Below are 22,372 nucleotides of genomic sequence, written 5' to 3'. Positions count from 1 at the left end.
GAGTTAGTAACAGCTGAGACAGGAGCAAATATGAAAGACCCTGATCCTAGGACAACAGAACCACCCACCCCAGGAACCAGGGGCAGCATGGAAAGTCTCACTGGTACAGATCCTGAGAAGGAGCCACTGAGGGCCTAGAAAGAAAGGAGACTTATGGTCGTGGTTGGATTTAATAGAAACATAGGAAAAAACAGTCATGAGGTGGTGGGATGAGCACCGGTCTTGAGATGAGCTCTGAGGCAAATTATATAACCTCTTTTCTCATCTGTAAAATGGGTGTAATGATATCTATCTACTGATGTTGTGATGAACATAAAAGAAGAGGAGGTTTCTGAATCCATTAAGCAGGATATGGCATATGATAATATTCTTCAAAGGCTGCCACTGATATGCACTGACTGGGAGGTGGACACTGTGCTGATGACTGCATGGCCATTGTCTCTTTCCGTATTTACAGCAACCAGAAAAGGAAGGCAGGATTGTCCTCCTCATCTTGCAGAAGAGGACAGTAAGGTGAATTCACTTGCCCAGGGTCACGCGGCTGGAAGGTGATGGAGCCGAGCTGTGCCTGACTGCATGCTTCGCCCCAGGAAGGATGTGTTCATGCTGTTTTCCTGGTGACCACACAATGAGACATGCCCATAATGTCATAGAAACAGAAGCCCAAGTCAGAGAACTGGCTCTCAATTCTGCACAGCTGCATGCCCTGTGCCCACCCCCTGCCCTCCCTCTAGTGCCTACCCCGTGGCGTGGCGAGGGGCTCTGTTGTCACTCCCTGTGCCATGCCCTCACCAAGGCAACAAGAAGCTGACTCTTCCATAATCACTTTCTTGGCTTACTCAGACTTCACATGGGACCAGAATGCTGGGTGACTGTCACTGGACACCTGGCCCAGTGCTTGGCATGTGGCTGGCTCCTCTGTGAGTCTCCATCCCTGGAGAGAACATAAGCCTCCTGACTCAGATTCCAGGGGGCAACAATGCTTTGTCACAGTGACTTCAGTCATTCCCGAAGTGCCCACTGACATCTACCTCTTCCAAAGGGACTTCGTTGGAAGAGAATCCTATCCCCATTATCTGTGCAAAAACATCAGGAAGCCACCCCCTTTTCTCTAAGCAAAACCTTTCTGGCGCCCTGTCCATGGGATTATGGGATTCAGCTCTCAAAGAGTGTGTCAGCATGAGGCTGCCCCCAGCTTTCTGCATCCAGAGCTTGTCCCTGCCCTGCCCACCCACATCTAATCTCATCCTCACCACACAGACCTAGTGAAATTACCAACTTCTTTAAGCTTCAACCTGCCTCATTTGTAACACAAGGGCATTCATGTTACACGTGGTGGGAAGACAGAGGGACCCAGGCACTGTAGGCACAGCACCCAACAGTGCCAGCCTCTATCGAGCTCGGTAATTAGGAGAGAAGACAGGTTTTTCTGTAACTGTCCACATTATATTGCTGGTTCTTCACCTGTATTTACAGACCCCAAATTCCCAGAAAGTCTGGAAATTCTAAAAATCTTACTGGCCATTTTTCTTCCAGAGCCAGTGAGCACTGAAGAACAAAGTTGGAGCTGGACCTGTGCTCCATGCAGAGTGGGAGTGTGACCCCAGGTTTGCTGAGGACCCTCTGTGTGAGGGGGTGATGCTAGGGCGGGGAGGAGAGGGATGGGAGGAGGGGGGTAGGGAAGGGAAGAGAGAGAGGGAGGGAGAAATTTACCCATAAATAAGTGAATGAATGAACTGGAATGAAATCCAGTGGAACGCTGAAGCCCAGGCCCAGTGTCCACCTAAGGGTGTTCATAGTTCCAAGTCAGACCAGGGCGGGGTGCAGCCGGAGCCCCGCCCCGTTCTGCTCAGCCAGCTGAGGGCCTAGGGGCTGCTGCTTTCTCCCTCCTTCCTACTCCTCCTGCTCCCCTCCCTCCCCCTTCCCTTTCCTCCCCCTCCCCCATTTTACACATGCTTATCAAAGTACAACTCCACAATTAACCCACAATAAACCGCACACATGCAAAGTGTTCAGTTTGTAAGTCTGGGCATATGCAGGCTCGGTGCCAGCCCGCCTGGCCCTGCCGACCCTGAGTGACCCGACTCGGGGAAGGCTGCAGAAGCGGCCACACATCCGTCCTGCATTCTCTTTTCTAAGACTGCTGAGAGAACCGCTCTCAACTGAAGCTGCACGCAAGGAGGGAGAAGAAAACAGACACAGGAGAAGGCTAATAAGAAAGGAAGAACAGTGAACATAATGTGGATTCAATTAAACTCCAGCTTTATTCTGGTCACATTGTAAGTTAATTCCTGCCTCCTAGACCATTTCATTAGAGGCAAATCCCACAGGCCACCTGTTGTTTTATCCGTTTTTTCTTCTCTGGTGGAGACACTGGGGCTCTGCAGAGGGAACACGGAGCGATAAGCAGGGAGTGGAGTTTCCTGGGGGAAATGAGGGAACAGATGAATGACAATCTTGTCTTCAGAACATCATAAAATTTTCAATACTAGACCCATATGCATTAGATTTTCATCCTTAATTTGAACACACAGGACTTGGTAACAGCACACACTATTTACATCCCCCACAGGTATGCTTTATTTTCTTTACAGGGTCAAGAAGGAAAAAAGCAGACAGACCTATGGCTCATTCTGCTTGTGTCTGTGTGGCATAACTGTGTGTTGGTTTTCTTTGGTCAAATGATAATGCCCCCTCTCTTTCCTTCTCCACACCAGGGAGAGACATGGGCCAGGTTTTTCATGCTTATATACGTGACACAACAACAGTTATTTGCATTTCTCTTCTGCTGTTCAATCCCAGACAGCTTGAGTCTTGAAAGAGAACTCACCAAAGAAAGAACAGGTCACGGGCTGGTGCCATCCTGACAGAACATCTCCAGTATCAGGAGATCAAGACAAGTGGCCACAAGGTGGATGTTTGTGTTACTTCACCTCATATTGGCAGTGTTATTCTGTTATCAAAGATAGCTATCAAAAAACCCCAAAGTGGTAAAAATTCAGATTTAAAATGATATGGACTGAGTAGCTGAAATGGGCTGGTTGATCTGCCAGGCAATTTGCAAAGGCCATCCTCCTGCTCAGTTACCACAAACTGTGGGGCCTGAGAACTGAGGCCTCTGCCCTGACCTATCAGGAAGGAGCCGCGCCAGCCCTGTGGCCTCGGGCTCCAGGGCTCTCCTTGCACCATGCCTTTGCCAGCCTCACTCCTTTGTGGATATTTACTTGTGCCACCTTTTTGCTCCACTATGCACTGTAATAATCTTTGCCATATCCACATACCACATTTTCCCTTCAATAAATTAGTTTATAACGAAGTTGCCTACTACTTCACTAATGGGAAAAGTAGTATCATTTGTCAGACATAGAAGATAACCATAAAAATGCAATGAAAACAAAACAGTGTCATCAAAATTTAGCTGTGGCCTTTGGAAGCCTCTAAGTCTGGGGCTTGCTCTCTGCCCATCAGAAGGAAGATTAGGCAGCGTGGAGGGGGTGCTGGGGATTCATACTTGAGATAGAGGCTCTTTCTGAAAGCAGCAGGTGGAATGGAACATAATGGGGAAGGGAAATGCTTCCCACTACGACTCAGGGTTACTTGCAGGTGGCAGGTCTCTCTGGATGCTGGACACCGTTTCTTGCCATTACCCTGACTCTTCCTTTTCCCTCAGGTCACTCCAGTGTGGCCTAGTCCTCTGGGCCATCAGGAACTCCTGGTCCTGCCATTCTGTGACTTTACCACCATTTCTATCACACCAGCCTCTTCTTTATAGCCTTCAATTCCCTTCCTCTCTGGAAACCCCTTCCCTTGGCTCTGGCACCTCTGTCCTGCCTTCCAGATGGTTCCTCCTCTTCAACCCCACTTGGAATCCTCCCTCTCTTCCCATCATTTTCATGTGGATGCAGCAAAGGGCTCAGAGCCACCTAGGCACCTCTACTCATGGGACCACGAGACTGTCTCACTGACCTCAGTGTCCTTGGATGTCACCTATAGGACTGTGCTTCAGGTAGACAAGCTGAGCTGGGAGGGGTGAGTGTCATGGGTCCCCAGAGCCCAAAGTTAGGCCTGTATGGTACTAGCTGACCAGAAAACCTGCCAATGATTAGGGACTGGCCTTGTGGTTTCTAGGCCACTGGACACTTGGCACCTGAAGGACAGGCCAAGTCTGGCACTATGATGCTGGCAAGGCTGTCCCTGAGAACCAGACTCACCATCCACAGAATCAAAACCAGTAGCCTGGAAGGCTCAGTTCCCTGTTCCAGATGCGGCAGTTGGCCTGGGGGACAGGAGCTGCTGTCCCCTTAGGGTCTGCTCCCTGGAGAGAGCAGCCAGGCTCTCGGGGCTGGCCCTGCATCCTTCTGGTAGGGCCCAAGACTGTGTGGAAGTGTACCCTGAGCAGACAGAGATGCCACCCCTCTCCTGCACCCCTCTTGCCAGGGAGGCCACTCTTCTCTGGCAAACACATCCTAAGGTTCTCATGGGCCTTGTGGCATCAATATCTGCCACCTCCCAAATATGCATTTTAACCTGGGGTCCCTTCTGAAGACAGCTCATTGACTCCATAGTAAGGAATTCGAACTGGTCATGTTGGGAGAGGGTGGTTAGGGGGAGAGTTATGCCTGCCTCATTACAACTTTCATGGCTCTTGGGGCCAGCTGTCCCTCTGCCCAGTGTTTCACTGCTGGCTGAGTGTGGGGATTGGGCTTCCCCAGCCCCTCTGTCGCACCCACACTCAGAGGTGCTTCAGGGCTGACAGGCCACTATTTGCCTCAGAGAACTTCTCTGGGGTGAGTAGGGTCACTTTGCAAACATCCATTTCTCAGCAGGCTAAATGCTCACTCAGGTCAGGGACAGTAGAAGTGGTGCCCCTTCAGTGGAATTGCTCCTGGCAGTGACTGTATTTTTGCCCAGAGGGGCAGGAAGCCCAAACCTGGTTATTTCAGGGTGGGAAACAGGGAAATAAAACTCACAAAGATTGGAGTGACTAGCTGCGAAACGTCAGACAAATGCTTCCACACAATTGTGCAGTGACCACCTCTCACACTCTCAAGGCTGCCTCACAAGGGCACTTCCCTGCCTCTTGTGAGGATGAGGCGGCCAGCTGATAGCCAGCGGACGTAGTCAGGGCTCAATCCCAGGCCATCCAACTACAAAGGCCAGGCCCTCTCACTGTGGTGTACACAAATTAACTCCAGGCAACTTTCTTGTTTTCACACCTACTGAAATGTTAACACTCTTAGATTAGATTATGATGCTAAGTAATTAGAGTAACTCAATTTTCCTTGTCCAGTAGTTTCTTCTGCTGGGCTGTCCTGGACTGTAGGTCTCAGGCTTCACTTGGAAAAGACCAGAAAACAAAGGGTAGAGCCGAAAACACAATTCCTCTCTTTGTCTGAATTCAAGACTTTGGAAAAACAAAAGAAAACACCATCTTGTCCCATCAAGCTTGGGTTAGCCACACAGCTGAGAGCCCACTATGAGGGCTGGATGGAGACCAGAAATGCTGGTGTCATGAAGTCTAGCACCTGTGTAGGGTGCTCATCTCCTTCTCCACCAACCCAGCGTGTGACAGTGCAGCCTGTAGGCAGAGCTTAGGGGGGACGCTGGGTTGACACAGTACAGCCTCCAGGACCATTGACTTGATCGTGTAGACCTGGGGTATGGAGATAAGATGGAGACACAATATTCAGCTGCTTTATTTACGGTGTTAAGACTTTAATAAAGCAGCTCTTTGACACAGAACATAGTAATGGTTACTTGGACCTGTTTCAATAGCTCATGTCACCCTTTGCTCTTGGAGATGTTACAAAACTGTTGTGGACAAGGTCCAGCGTCTAGTTTTACAACTTTGTTGCTTAGAAGTGCAACTGTGTATTGGCTCAGCTGATGTTCAAATCTTTGGAGGAGTTTAGGGGGAAAAAAGATTAAAGTAACTATAAAACCACAAACTATGTACAAAATGTATCATGGACTTTAATCTGCGGGTTGTTTTTTGGGTTTTTTTGTTGAGCTTTTTTTGCCTCATACAGCTCGAGGCAGTGGTTTCCAGAAGAGGCTGTTGTTTGTATTCAAAGCTGCTTTGTAGAAAAACTTCATTTTCAAAGGTCTGAGCCTGGCTGGGCCACGGGAGGATGGTTCTCTGGGTGATTCAGGCCAGGGCTGAGGTCTAGATTAGCTGTCCAGGAGTCCTACTTGGGTGGGGACAGGGCTGGCCAGGGTCAGCTAAGGGGCTGAAAACCACAGAGCTCTAGATCCTCACTGGTTCCTCATCTGCCTCCCTAACTTCAGGGAATCCTAAGGGCTTGTCTTCTGGCTTTGTTTTTTGTTTCATCCATAAGAGTTCGCATTCTGATATGGCATTTAGACATAAAGATCATCAACTACCTTGACCCTCTGATACTCCTGTTACTTATGATGAGTTCCAGGTGGCTTTGAACATGGAACACAGTATTGTGAGGCCGACAGGGTCAGGCGGCCTCAGTTCTCCATTGATGATGACAACCCCTTACGCTTCTGAACTCATCCTCTCGGTGTCATGAGTGGTGAGATCCTGTGCATGGTGGATTATTGTTGCCTCTCCTCATGGCAGCAGGTCTAGCCTCATATACAGATGGTGAGCTCTTTCAAGCCAGACAATGTCTCTTATAGCTCCTTTCTTTGACCAAATGGTAAGAGGACTGAATACATATCTGGATTGAATTAAAAGTCCTGAAGCCAGCCAGTGTTCCAGCCTCAGACATCTGGGCCTGGAGGAGGAATGTAAGAAGAGCAGCCAAATGCCTGGGATAAAGGTGCTGGTCACAAACTTGCCATTTTAGTCGTAATCAGAAAATCATACTCTCAAGGGCAACATAAATCCTTTAAAGCCTGCATATTATAGCTTAGGTTCTGCCATCCTGTCAGGCCTCATATGCAGGGAAGGCATCTTCAGCACCCATTTTCACTCACACATGTAACCTGGAGGAATCAGCTCCTCCAGACCCTTCAATTCCAGTCCAAGTTCCAAACTCAACTTGGCTTGGACTTCAAAGCAAGTTCCATTCTGAGGATGAAGATCATAAAAACCCCATTCAGAGAGGGTCCAAGAGTTTACTGAGTAAGGAAACTTGTACTAGACATATGCAGCATGCTCAAAGGCCTCAGCCCTGGGCTAGGAATCAGGGCACCTGAGTTCTAGCTCTGTTGCTTACCTGGAGTATTTTGCCAGGGCTGCCAAATCAAAGTACCACAAAATTAACATCTTAAACAACAGAAATTTATTATCTCAGTTCTGGACACTAGAAGGTCAAGATCAAGGTATTAGCAGGTTGGTTCCTTCTGAGGGCTGTGAGGGAGACCCTGTCTCAGGCCTCTCCCCTAGCTTTTGATGGTTTGGCATGAAAATGAGTGGCATGCATAAGAAAGAGAAGGGTTCACTGCCTTCTGATGCTAAAAGAGTCTTGAAGATTTCAGGACTTTGTAAAGCAATGGGGACCAGGTAGAGAACAGCATGCTTTGACCTGTATTTAGGGAAGATAGTGCTGGTAGCTTCAACAGAGAGATAGGTGATTAACCCAATAGAAAATACAAAATTATAGTTATAAAGATGCTCAGTGAGGTCAATAGAGCAATGTGTGAATAAAGTGAGAATTTTAACAAAGAGATAGAAAATATTAAAAAGTACCAAAAAGAAATCATAGAGTTGAACAATATAATAATTGAACTGAAAATAATAGAGGGGTGCAACTAGACCAAGTGGGAGAAAAGACCAGTGAACTCAAAACCAGAGCAGTGAAATTCATCCAATTAGAGGAGCTAAAGGAAAAAAGAATGAAAAAGAGTTAAGATGTCTTAAGAGATTTAAAGAACATCATGAAGCAGACCAATATACACATCACACAGGTACCAGAAGGGGAAGAGATAGAGGGAACAGAGAGCTCATTTAAAGAAATAATGGGTGAAAACTTCCCTAATCTGGGGAAAGAAATAGACTTACAAGTCCTGGAAGCACAGAGAGTTCCAAACAAGAACCCAAAGAGTTCCAAACAAGAACCCAAAGAGGCCCACACCAAGACACATCATAATTAAAATGCCAAAGGTTAAAAACAAAGAGGGAATCTTAAAAGCAGCAAGAGAAAAGCAGTTAGTTACCTAGAAGGGCGCACCCATACGACTGTCAGCTTATTTCTCAACAGAAACCTTGCAGGCCAGAAGGGAGTGGCAAGAAATATTGAAAGTGATGAAAAGCAAGAGCCTACAATCAAGATTACGCTACCCAGCAAAGCTATCATTTAGAATTGAAGGTCAGATAAAGAGCTTCACAGATAAGAAAAGGAACAGACATCCAGATCAAGAGTTTCAAATAATAAAAATACAAACAGACCCATACTGAGATACATTATAATTAAATTGTCAAAAGTTAAATACAAAGAGAGAATCTTAAAAGCACCAAGAGAAAAGCAACTTGTGACATAAGGGCATCCCCCCCCCCCCCCCAAGTATCAGTTTTATTGACATAGAAATCACATACCATACAATTCACATGACTAAAGTATATAATCCAATGACTTAGTATATTCACAGAGTTGTGCAACCATCACCAAAGTCACTTTTAGAACACTTTAACTTACTGTCCAAAAGGAATCTTGCACCCCTTAGCCATCACTCCTCCCCAATCTTTCCGTTTATCCTAGTATTAGGCAACTGCCAACCTACTTTCTGTCTCAAAAGATTTGCCTATTTTATTGACAACTGTTGGGGGGGGGGGTAAGCAGGATGGAAGGGTTGAACAACAACAACAAAAGAGACAGAGATAAAACTCAAGGACAGGGACAGCACTGTGGTGACTGCCAGGGGAAGGGAGTGGGGGGAAAGGGGGAGGAGGGTATTGGGGGTATAAATGGTGATAGAAGAAGACTTGACTTGGGGTGGTGAACACAACACAGTGTACAGATGATGTCTTGTGGAATTGTGCACCTGAAACCTGTATAATTTTGTTAATCAGTGTCACCCCAATATATTCAATAAAAAGGAAAAAAAAGATTTGCCAATTCTAGACATTTCATATAAAAGCATCACATAATATGTGATCTTTTACGTCTGGCTTTCACTTAGCATAATGCTTTCAAGACTCATCCACACTGTAACATGTATCAGAACTTTATTCCTATGGCTGAATATAGTCCATTGTTTGGATAGGCCACGGTTTATCCATTCAGCAGTTGTTGGACATTTAGGTTGTTTTTACTTTGGGGTTCTTATGAATAATGCTGTTATGAACATTTAAAATACCATCTCCTTTTACCAAAGATGATGTTCCATTATGTGAGCCCCATGTGCTTGGCCCCTCTCCCGTGATGCTTAGCACCTGCTAATTTACACCACAGCCATTCACAGGCCCTTCTTAAGCTCCTGAGGAGCCTCAGCCCCATGAGAGAGTGTGTTTTCCTCCTCTTGCCTCTGAGCTACTTAGCTTAGTGGCTGGAGCCTTTTGTGAGGCGCTGCGGGAGGACAGAGCCATCTCTCCATAACAGCACAAACCTTTGTCCTCGAGACAGGCAAGTTTAAATGTCTGTATGAGAAAAACCTAAGTGGTCCTTGTTGTAAGTCACCCTATTAATTTTTTAAGTTCTTTCCACACTCAAGTAAAAGAGAATCATTTAAATCATTTAAATTGAAATCGTTGCCATCTGATGTAAAATAACAACACTATCAAAAGAATAGGCATTATGATTTTACCTGGCTGCAATGGATAAAAACACTGTGGAGTTAAAAGTAGTTGTTCTAGTATTAATAACACAGTCTATAACCCTCAGAAAAATACCACTTTCAGGCTTAAATGAAATTTGAATGAAGACCTTTTAATGTTTAGGCTCTAATAAAAATCCTTTTTTTATATATGATGGACATGACATGGTTATGAATTATGAGTTTTAAACATGGGCACTTCTATTCTGACCTCTGGTGAACACTCCAGAGTATCCCCAGTTTCAGAAAAATATGGCTTTGTGGACTTGAGATTTTTCTTTAGCTTTCCTCCAAACCCCCAATGCCCAGTGACTCCCCATGCCTCTATCTGCCCTGCCCCCTTTAACAGGGCAGAGAAATAGTCACAGTAAGATGCAACCAATGCTCAAGCCCACCTTGGGAGCTGGCCTCTTCATGGGGTCGGGATCTCTTGCTGTTAGGAAAGCCCTCCACAGCAATCTCAAGTGTACTCTGTTACCAGCAGCCCTCCTATCTCCCTCCTTCCTTCATGTTGTGTATTCATCTTAAAATAATCTTCTGCCCCCTCTCCTAGAGTGCAGTAAACAGGTAGCAGATCTGGGGTCAGAGGGCTTGGATTTGGGTCTGCCATTTTCCAGCCGTGTGACCCTAGCCAGTTATTAAGGTTCCCTGGGTTTTGGAACTGTAGCTGCAAAATGGGATAACATGTGACTTATTTCATCATGGTTTAACCCACAAAGGGTGCAGCGCCAGGCAGGCAAGCTGTGTATCTCCTCTTCCCTGTGTTTCTAACAAACAATTGCCATGTCATCAGAATTTCTAAGAGACATTCAGTTTATACTCTCTTGCATTATTGACAATTATCTCTGTGGGCAGTAAACGCTCTGTTCTGGACTTCCCCATCTCCACCAGCTCCCAGCAGAGGCCTAAACATCCTGAGAATGCACCCTGAGAATACACCCTGAGAATACATCCTGAGAATAAACCCTGAAAACAACCCTGAGAATACATCCTGAGAATGCACCCTGAGAATACACCCTGAGAATACATCCTGAGAATACTTCCTGAGAATACACCCTGAGAATATATCCTGAGAATGCATCCCGAGAATACACCCTGAGAATACACCCTGAGAATATACCGAAAATGCATCCTGAGAATGCATCCTGAGAATACACCGAGAATACATCCTGAGAATGCACCCTGAGAATACACCCTGAGAATACATCCTGAGAATACTTCCTGAGAATACACCCTGAGAATATATCCTGAGAATGCATCCCGAGAATACACCCTGAGAATACACCCTGAGAATATACCGAAAATGCATCCTGAGAATGCATCCTGAGAATACACCGAGAATACATCCTGAGAATGCACCCTGAGAATAAACCCTGAGAATATATCCTGAGAATGCATCCCGAGAATAAACCCTGAGAATATACCCTGAGAATACACCCTGAGAATACACCCTGAGAATATACCGAGAATGCATCCTGAGAATACACCGAGAATACATCCTGAGAATGCACCCTGAGAATGTACCCTGAGAATACATCCTGAGAACGCACCCCATGAATACACCCTGAGAAATGTACCCTGAGAATACATCCTGAGAATGCATGCTGTCTTGAGGATACCTCGTGCAGACCAGGTGACAGATGACTGTCTTCCCTTTGTCTCAGGGAGGGGATCACCACTTAATGTTATCAAATGTGGAAAGTATTCAGACATAAGGATCAAAGCCACCACCTGGGTCAATTACTTTTATAAGATTTTAGTGTATTCATATTTTCTGCTACCCTCCTTTTATAGGTAGGAGGGGAAACTCCCTAATTCACCTGTGTGTCATTTCATGCTGCTTCAAGGAGAATGAAAATGATGAACGTGCTGTGGTTCCCACAGAATAAGTAGTTCTTGTAAGTAAGTAAGGTAATTTGCAATATGGATTTTTCCCTCTGAGTTATTAGAATCTGTTCAGTCAGCACATTCGGTCTCCGTCTCCAGCAATACATTAAGTTAACAGCACTCGCCTCCAGCCCAGCTCAGGTTGTGGATGGGGCCTTGCATTTGCCTTGATAAGTTGGGCTGAGGGAAGAGGGAAATGGAGGGAAGGTTCTAGATATGCATGGTCAGAGAGCTGCTTCACTGGCTTACTGCTGTCTTGAGGACACAGCCAGCTGAGAGCAAGGAAGGGGAAGGTGCCTCCAGTGGGCCCTGTGCCTCCCTGCAGCCTGCATCTCACATCTGTGCTGCTGCCACAGGGCCCCATAAGGCCCCTACACTGCCCTATGAATCATACCTCCTGCCTCTGCCTAGGAGGGATCACAGCGACTGGGTGATAATGCTCACAGGACCTGGTCAGGCCTCCAGAGATGTTCACCCATGTTAGCCAGGCTGGGATCCAAGGTGGTGAGGTGCGAGGTAGGCAAGGAGGCAAACACGGGTTGCAAATTTTTAAACAAGATGACAGGTACATAATAGTTCTGCTGGGATCTAAAAAAGCCCTTCTACAGCTAATTCTATAATATCAGGAGCCAAGAACTATGAGGGGTGGGCAAGGCAATGGGTGTTGCCTCTCTCTGGGTGGCTCACCCATTTGGCTCCATGTTTTCCATATAAGTGGGTGAGTCTGGGCTCTGACCACACTCTGTTGATTCACTTAGCACTCGCCACCTTATAGCATTATTATATTTTGTGATAATATTTTGGTTCCATTGGCCAGGGTACCATGCACTTTCCTTTGCTTTCACTGAAATGATGCAAGTATACATACACACATGTTGGAAAAACCAATGGTAACTTGAAGAGTTAAGGTTTGATGTATCCTGTTTAATAAATGAGGCAGGGAGCTTACCCTTCAGCTCCTGGGCCTGTGTAGGTCTTGCCATAACCCTAACTTCGGGATCCGAAGACATGAGGGTACCCTACAGGCAAGAATATTTTAGTGTCTGGATTTTAGTGTCTTTAGTGCCAGAAGTGCCTCCTTCCCTTGCAGTGTATACTTCACTGTCACAGCTACTTGGTCAACATCCCTGAGTCTTCCAGTGTCTTCGGCAATAGTGTGCAAGTGTCCAGCATCTTCAGCTCATTCACTGAAATCCACCACTACACCCTACATTCAAGAAGCCGCCTTGACACTATGAGAACTGACTGGCTCCAGGTGTCCTCACCAGGAATGGAACCCCAAGTCATGAGTGATATCCCCTAGTCAATAAATTCTCCCCTTTATAAGCCACTGATTTCCCACTCCCAGTCCAGTGCTGCCAAGAGCTCCTCCCACACCTGTTCCCCTAGTGCCTGCCAGATTCTGAATTCCTTTAGGATACAGGCCACCTGCTCTGGAAGCATGGACAGCACTCCCCACTGAGGCTAGGCTGAGACCTAACTACTTATCTTCCCAAAGAACAAGAAGAGTGCCTAGGGTGGGAGGAGAGCAACGTCCCAGCTCAACCGGTCAAGCAGAGGGTAAATTTGACCTTTTTCTGCCTTTTTGTTCTATTCAGGCCCTTAGTGGATTGGAGGATGTCCACACCCATTGGGAAGGGCCACCTGCTGTACTCAGTTCACCAATTCAAATGCTGATCTCATCCAGAAATACTGTCCCAGACATACTCAGAAATAATATTTAACCAACTAGTTGGGAGTCCAGTGTCCCAGTCAGGTTGATACAAAATTAATCATCACATGTGGTGAGGTAAATCTTGAAAAGGAGAAACAGGTGTAATTTCTAAGCTACTTGCTCAGGTAAGACCCTTGTAGAGTCTCTGGGCAAGAAGAGGCTGTCCTCCTCTAGAAAGTGGAGCATGGAATATTCAGGGAAATCAGGGTTCAAGACTTTTGGACTTCTCTACCCAAATGCCCCATTTCAGACCTCAGTCTTTTTTCCTATCTTTTTTTCTACTTTTCTTCTATCAGTGCTCTGAATTGGACATGGGAGACCTCTCCAGGTTGTGTATTAAATATCATTTGTGGTTCTCTCAATCTTATTAAATCGAGGGTCTAATCATTATCATGGCCTGCCCTGTGGACTGCAGGTGATAACTGTTTCCTTAAATGATGTCACAGAGGCCCCTTGGCTGTCACAGTGTGCCTTGAGTTGATAATTGGCACTCTTGAGCCTATCAGGTAACAACACCTGGCCAACTTCAGTCTTTACAATCACCATGGTCTCCATACTTACCAGATGCCACAGCTACCACACATCCCAATGCCCCACCTCCCCCTGCATCCCCTCCAATCCATCACAGGTAGCAATCTGAGTAATTATGGTACTATTGCATATCAGGTGTTATCACCACCCACCTACCACATGGCCACCATCATAGGCAACTGATACTCTTCTGAGAGATGCTCTGAGGAATTTCTAAGTGCTGTCTCAACTTTCTGCTGGGGCGACAAAAGGCAGAAGCCTTTACCTGCCAATTCTTGCCCCCTTGGTTGAGGATGAATCCACGGGCATTATATCCCCCACACTTCCAAGTTGTATGTGTAAGTGCCAAGAATTTCCTACGAGCATAGTCGATACCCAGAACCAGGAATCAAGAGGTAGGTCACTGCAGGAGCCTGAGGCAAGGTACCGTCAGGCTGCACCCAGCAAAGCCTGCCAGTCTCCACGGAACTGGTCACTGCAGTGGGGGCTGCCACACAGATGGGGATTAAGAGGGTGTGAAATGATGCATGAGGGATGTCCCATACAAATGCCCATGCTGATGGAGGAACTGAGAATTACAGACAACATACGTGACCGATTGGGGAATACTGTTAGCATTTCTTTTCTATAACATCTGCCTTTTTAATTTTGTTCAGCTCAGGTTATACTGAGATTGCAAGGACTGCACTCCCTAAGCACACCTAGGTAGCCAGGGATGGGAGGGAAAGGGAAACCCAACCTGTTATTTGAAGTGTCCTGCACAGAAAACCCACATGCTATTCATTCATTCAACAAGTACTGTTCTGGGCACTGGGATTACAGGAGATTAAAATTAAATTAAATTAAATTAAAAATAATAATAATAATAAAAATAAAATAAAATAAAATATAAAATAAAATTAATAAAATAATAAAATAAAATAAAATAATAAAATAAAATAAAATAATAAAATAAAATAAATAAAATAAATAAAATAAAAAATAAAATAAAATAAAATATAAAAACCACAGAGAGCTTACAATGGGGGGGTGGGGGTGCAAGGACCATGGATAACATAAGTAAATTAAACAGGACTCTAGAAAGTGAGAAATGCTCTGGAGAAATATCAAGGCGGGAAGAGGACAGAAAGTGCAGGTGAAAGGGGTTGCTGCTTGAAACAGGATGCTTAGGGAGGGCCTCCTAGCATATGACATCTGAGCAGACTCGAAGTAGGGGAGACATGTTGATACCTAGAGACAGAGTATTGGGGCAGGAGTAAAGGCCTCCAGTGAAGCAGGCCTGCTTGGTGGAGAAGTGACAGGATTGTGGGGTTGGGGTGAGGGAGTGAGCCAGAAGGGTAGGAGGCTACCATGGGGTTTGGAGAGCCCTGGGAAGCCGCCTGCTTTGCTTGGAGGGAAGGAGGTGGGAAGCCCTGGAGGGTTTTGAGCAAAATAGAAGGGGATGCTTTGATTATGGCTGAACTGTGTACACAGTCACACTCAAATGTGAACCCAGGTCTTAACATGGTTCAGTTGGATATTCATAGGATTGTCATCCAGCAGATGTGGCAACTAAGCATAGCAGCCAGGGAATGCAATATCGAAGCCACTATCTGAACACTTAGACAATGATGAGACTTTGGTCATAGATGCGAAGGGCTGATATTGGAGAAGTTAAGGCACAGATAAACTTCCAAATTGCATGGATGGTCCACGCCGAGGGAATCAGGGACCCAGAGGTATGCCCAGGGGAGGCCCTGGCTGCACGCAGCACTGGACTTCTGGACTCTCGCATGGGGATGCCTGTCCCTCTGCAGCTCTCCAGCCCCAGCAGGAGGTGTCTCTGCTCTCCCCTGTCCTGCACAGTATGTCTGGCACTGAGTTTTCACTTGTAAACCATGCCATTGACAAGCATGGCAATAAAACTTCATTGTTCCTGATGGCAGTAGTCTGTTTTTTTAACCTTTGGCTTCCTTTTTTTTTTTTTTTTTCTGGTATTTTATACATCTGGTTCTGGTAAAATAAAAGATTCACTCCATTTACAATTATACTTCCTACTCAGGCCAGAGGTCCACTCCCCACCCCTCCAGCTGAGATAGAAGTGCAGGTGCCCCTGCTGGGAAAAACCTGTTCCAGGCATGACAGAGCCCACTGGGTCCTGGGGACCCTCCCTGGTCTGGCCAAGATACCATCTGAAGGTCACTGCTTAGGAAGGGGCCTTCTAGCAGGTCCTCTGGTGGCATCCCCTGGACAACCATGCCTCCTGAGATGTGGTCTTGTTCTGTGTGGGCTTTGTTTACTAATTCTATCCTCTATTATGTTTGCTTGTCTTCCTGCAGGCTGCAAAGTCTTCAATATGTGGGAAGACCCTCACCAGTGCCAAAGGACAAGGGCCCCTGCAAGGCCCACACTGAAAGCTGCTCAGTGGGGCCAAGAAAGGGGGAGAGAAGTATAAGAGGCTCCTGTCACTTGATAAGGGGCTTCCCCAGGCCCTGAACTGCTAGAGAGCACATCTATCCTTCCTGACCCCAAAGAGAGGGCCTGGCCAAGCTAAGGTTCCCCCCCTGGCCAGGTCTCAGGCTGTCTTTCAAGTCTTATTGTGCGAGAGGAAACCTTAGTCAGACAGATACCAGGCATGACCGAAGCAGGTTCTTGGAGATGCTACCATGAAGCGCAACCCCATGGCCAATACTACCCTGACCACAGCCAGCTTACTGTGGGCAGTGCTTGGGCATGTCTTCTCTCATTGCCCCCCACTCTTCCAAAATGGAAAGGCACATCCTGATATTCTCACTTTACAGAGGAAGAAGAAAGCTCCTCAGAAACATCATTTGCTACAGTTTCCACTGATCTACATGACTCCAGACCCACATGACTTTGTGGGTATAAATGAACAATGCACACAGGTACACAAACACCCGACACCCACACTCCACACACACACACACACACATACACACACTCCCCATAATATACCACATCAAGAACTCTACACCCCTCACTACATATATACAAAAATGCATGTCCAAATACATGACAGAAAAGAAAAAAATTATTCAGATTTACTAGTGTTCAAAGAAGTACAACTTTAAGAAAAAAAATATGAAATTGGCCACATTAAGCAAAATACTACTCTGTGTCAAAAGTATGGACTCCGGAGTCAGACTTGCTGGGTTAAATGTCAGCTTTACTGATTAATTGCAAGGTGACAGTGGGCAAGTTAGTTAACTTCTGTGTCCCCTCCAGCCCAGCTCCTCTGTGATATGGGGATAATAGCACCTACTTCAGAGTAATGCTATGAGAATTTAATAAGTAAAAATATGTGAAGATCTTAGAATAGTGCCTGCCACTCAGGAGAACTAATACATGTTCCATTGTTATCATCATTCCTATTACTGCTGCTGTTGAGGGAGCTACAGAACAAGTCCTCTCATTGCCACTGGTGGGAAGACCTCTCTGAAGGAGATATGATAAGATATATCCAAATCCTTAAAACCTGTCATTTGATTACCACCTGTAACCCCTTTATCCTGAAGACAGTCACAGAGAGGCAGTCACAGATTTATGTTTAAGCATGTTCACTGCAGCATTATAAATAGCAGAAGAAGAAAAATGGAAACAACTTAAAGTTTCTAGACCAGGAGGTTGGTCATGGGGCAATCGTCTGGCCACTCAAACAAGAAACCTTGATGATATCCTTTGTTCCTCCCTCACATCCAGTTAACAGCCAAGTTCTGTTTTTCCCGCCTCCTCCCTCAGGAATCTGACCTCCTCCTGCAGCATTTACCCCTTAGGGCTCTGCTAGAGCAGGACTTCCTCAGGGAAGGCTCCCCAACCCCTGGCCCCCACTGAAGGACCTTGTCAGGTCCCTCTGTTCACACTAGTGTGATGCCCTGCCCTTTTCCATTGCACTCACCACTTTTGTAATGACTGATTCCCACTTCTGCCTCTTCTACCAGGTGAGGAGCCCCACAGGAGCCATATGCTGCCTTTCTTATTTACTTCTGTACACCTAAAGCCTGCAATAGTGCCTAGCACACACAATGTTTCCTGACTGAGGAACAGCAAACGAAGGAATGTGATTCAGCCTTAAAGCTATATTCTCAACAAATCCATATGGCAAAATGCTCATGAATACAATATTAAATGAGCAAAATGTCTACAAACTATCACATGATGTTAACATTATCCATAAATACATGTGTAACAACCCAGACGAAAGGCACTAAATTATTAGCAGTGGCTATTCTTGCCATTTTTATTTTTTCTTTATATTTGCATGTATTTTCCATATATTTTACAATAAGCATTTATTTCCTTTGTAATCATGAAAAGAGTGGATAAAGACAGAGACAGCAAAAGATCCAGGACTTTTGAATGAACCATAATTTGAGTCCAGGGTTTGGATGCTTGAGGCATCCTGTGAAATACTCACATCTGAACTTTCCCGAGACATACGTCTGTTCCAGCAGTCACTTCCAAAGCAGCTCTGCACAATCGCTGGTGATTCCTCCAATAAACAAGCCCTTCCTTTCTTGTGGGGACCTGTTAGGCCAAGTGCAGCAGAGATGGCAGATAGTGGTTTCAGAAAGAGAATATAATTTTTTTCTTTTTCCTAAAAGAAAGAAAAATTCAGGGTAAACTAGTCTTTAATTTTATAAGTCACCATACTCACACATTTGGGGTAATGCTGTAGAGGCTCTTACCAAAGAACTTATTCCTATGTCCCCACAGTAGCATGTTCTACTGTTGAAAGTAGTCAATGTGATAGCCCCCAAAGTGGGGCCATCAAAGTGCCTCTAGGCCACATCTTCCAGGACTTGAAAACCTGTGCAAGCCCAGGGGCCCAGCACACAGATGGGGGCCCTTGGGTGGATCTAGGGAGGATGGGATCTAGTGTGAGGGGTGTTTGCAGAACTTGGGACAGTAGTTTCAAATCTTGACCTGGACCCTGGATTTCCAGATTTCTTCTATAGCCTGATTTCTCAGCACCTAAGTTTTTCCATCAGACAAGCTGGAGTGTTTATACATCCCTCTAAGGCAGTTTTAAGGAGTAGTGAAATTCACAGGATGCCCACTGGGAAGTTGGTATTCTGACCTTCTGCCCACAGGTTTCTCTGAAGCAGGTCACCAAATGAAGAACAGTGGAAAGAAGTAGGCTGTTCAGCCCAGAGAAGAGTAGAAAAAGTACTGGATGGTGGAACATAAAAACTGTCACCTGCACAAAGGACAGATTTGTTTCATGTGGCTTCCCAGGGTAGAATTGGAGCCAATGGTGGAAATTCTAAAGAGTCAGATTTCTTTCTGCTTCATTAAAAGAATAACCTTCTCAGAACAAAAAGTGACTCAAAAGTCGGCCTTGTAAGGCAGTACTGAGCCACTTGTCATTGAACATTTCAGTGGCACTGACTGATCACAGGGTAGTTTTGGTAGATGGGGTATCCTATGTTGAGTTGACACTAGACAGATAACCTCTAATAGTTCTCCCAACTCCAAGAACCTATGTTTCTGCCACTTGGCCTTTTCACTTTTAGAACTGCTTGAAAATAATTTATAATTCCTCATTAATATCATTTTATCTAGGCCCAGCCAGAGCTGCAATTGCCAGAAGGCCTCCATCCCTTCTCCCCACAATGGTGGAAATTTGTCTCATTTATGACTGTCTATCTCTTCATTATAAGAAAAACTCACAATATGGGTACTGCCTTCCCAGAATAAAAATTAGAACTCAAATTCCCAGGCTTCTTTGCAGGAAGGATGAAGTCTTGATCCTTTAAAGTCTCCTATTCAAGACTTGAACTTGGAAGTATAACTGAAGGGAAGGGGGGGGGGGGGAGGAAGTAAGGGAGAAAGGGAGTTTTGCCTGGTGTCTCCAGACTTTCTTAAAAGTGTTTTGGGTGATAGTAGAGACATTGGGCCTTCAGTGGTGACAGCTGTTTCCCAGACATTGCAAGGCCAAACCTGGGACCACAAGTTCATTAGTTCTAGCAGAGTTGGCATGCACAATCAAGCAGGTTTCTAGCATTTAGTGCTTCTGAGTAGAGAGGCCACCACAGCCTACTCATGGAGTCTATTGCTGGGGTTTGGGGTGCTCTTGGAAGGTAAGCCTCAACTCTCACTCCTACCTGCCTGTGACTCAGTGCTCTAACATCATGGGTCAAGTGAGCATCTAGACATTCTCTTAGGACAGGGGGTGGGGAACATCTGGCCGGCGGGCCATATCATTTGGTCTGGCACTGCCAAGGCAACCACAGGCAGGACCCAAAATTCAATAAATTCACTTAAATGTTTGACCAAATACAGTAGGCTAATTTTTAAGTTGATAATTTTGTATGGCCTGCAAATGATGTTATAAACATACACATGGACCTTAGCAGAAAAAAAGTTCCCCACCCCTGACCTGAGAGAATGGCTAGATGCTTACTTGACCCATTTTCTCTTTGTCCTTGGACACACACACAGCTAGACTACCTTTCCCAGTTTTCCTTTCACTTGTGATTACTGGACTGAGTTCCTTCTAATGAATGGTATGTGAGCAGATGTGACAGACTTCCGTTCCTGTTCCCTAAAACCTCCTGGGCATTCTCATCTCCCAACAGAATCCAGTAGAAGACAAAACAAACCCTAGAAGATGGTGGAGCCACTAGTAGAAAGGAGTCTGGGTCCTTGAATCCCTGACTGGACTGTGCTGTGAATGGGAAATAAGCCTCTTTTGTTTTAAGCCACTTTGACTTGGGGGTTATTGTAGGGTTAGCCCACCCTAATACAATTAATAAATCCATTTTCTCCTGAATTAGCCAAACTAGATTTTCTTTTTTATGACTAAGAGCTCTAAGTGTTCCACTTCCCTACTTGATCTGCATTCAAGAGAACTAATTTGCCGATTAGGTAGTCACATCTGCAGGTAGGCTCTGGTTCCCTCAGAACAAGAGGCATTGGGCTTGACTTGCTGTAGAGTCAATCCCCACTGAGTGGACTCCAACTCCTAGCGACCCTATGAATGAGTGATGTCCACATGTCCCGTCCTGTAGACTCATGCCTGGGCTTCTCTTACAGAGCCAATCCATCTCATATTTGATCTTTCTCTTTCCCTACTGCGGTAACTTGGGCCTCTCCTCTAATGCAGGACAAAGGGATCCAGCCATGTCCCATCCCAGCAATCACCACCCTTCCTCGGGACTAGGACACAGACGTCTCTCCAAGGGACAGTCAGCTTCCCTCCTCTCTGGTCTTGCAGGGTCTGTGGCTTCACTCCCGACTCCCTCTAGAAGCTACGGAAAGTAAGGCATGTAAGAACTCCTGAACTCCATCTGGGGAATCCTGTCCCTCCCCTTTAAGATAAGGGGAAGCCAGTTCTAAGTCGGGAGCCCAGAGAACCATCTCTGAGGAAGTTACCTTGCAGCTAATTGAATCAGGCTTTAGTCAGTGTGGTAGATAGGGTTTGGCATCTCTGCCTGGTCACCCCCTAAGTCCCCACTGCTACAGGGGCTGGCTCCTGGCACCCATGTTTGTATCATGACTCCCTCAGCTGATTGGACCAGGACTGGGTGGGACCCAAACTTGGGCCAATCAGATATTTTGTGCCTGAAATTTGGCAGTTTCAGGCTGGGCTGCTTTGAGCCCTGTCTGTTGAACAGAACAGCTGTAAACTGATAAATGGGGATGGAGCCGTCGTCTATGCCACGTAGACTAAGAAACAGGCCTAGAGGAAGCCAGTCAGCTAACAAAAATAAAGCAGCAGAAACAGAGAAGAAAAGCTGAGGAAAGACAAAAGGAACTGTCTGAGTTTAGGCACATCCCAGGCTGTGGGTCCACAAGCAATAAATTTTTCCCTAGTTCGCTGAAGCTCCTTCAAGTTAGTTTCTAAAAAATGTAAGGGTCTTAACTGATACAGGAAAACGTAGAAAACGTTACCCCACAGATTGCCACCTCATGGAAACTCGGCACTTCCTGGCTTGTCATGAACTGGGAAACCGAAAAGTACTCAGAACTAGGAAAATACAGACTGGACAGGCCTCTTAGGACTTAAAAGGACATGACCTTTTTTCTCCAGTCCAACAGCCTCATCTCCCAGCAGAGCCAATTTAGAAAGCCCAGAGAGGTGGGCTGACTTACCCAGCTCCCACGGGCAGCCTGGGTTGGAGCTTGAACCCTGGTCTCATCCTCCCAGGTGCAAGGCCAAATACAACCCCAGACCTGGAATCCTCTTTGGAATGAGCGCCCCTTTCCCACAGGCAGCCCCAGGGCGCTGCGGCCAGGCAGGAGCTAAGGGAACAGGCACGCACGTGTTGCCAGGCTGGCCACGGACGACGCGGCCGGCTGGGCCCCGCCCCGGGACCCGCGCACCCCGCGCACCCCGCGCACCCCGCGCACACGTGCGCCCTGGGCGCGCGACGCCGCAGCTGCAGAGCGGGGAGGCGGGCTCAGCGCCCCGCCCGCCACGCCGGGCTGCGGGAGGCCCCGCCGCCGGCCTCTCAGAGTTAATTACACCTCATGCATATGGATACCGCCGTGATTGAATGTGGTTGAGAGGTC

At 46.3% G+C, this 22,372-nt stretch overlaps 1 long non-coding RNA gene across 1 annotated transcript; it reads right to left on the bottom strand.

The window, feature by feature from the left end:
- Positions 1-2,255: 2,255 nt before the first annotated feature.
- On the bottom strand, positions 2,256-22,074 carry LOC148094252 (uncharacterized). Its single transcript, XR_015714253.1, has 3 exons — positions 21,953-22,074; positions 18,273-18,452; positions 2,256-2,423 (listed from the first exon to the last, which is right to left on the bottom strand). It is a non-coding gene; the product is annotated as an uncharacterized LOC148094252 (long non-coding RNA).
- Positions 22,075-22,372: the final 298 nt, after the last annotated feature.

Source organism: Miniopterus natalensis, chromosome 1 (genome assembly GCF_054644295.1).
Source record: "Miniopterus natalensis isolate mMinNat1 chromosome 1, mMinNat1.hap1, whole genome shotgun sequence".
NCBI lineage: Eukaryota > Metazoa > Chordata > Mammalia > Chiroptera > Miniopteridae > Miniopterus > Miniopterus natalensis.
This window is presented reverse-complemented; position numbering and strand designations above follow the sequence as displayed.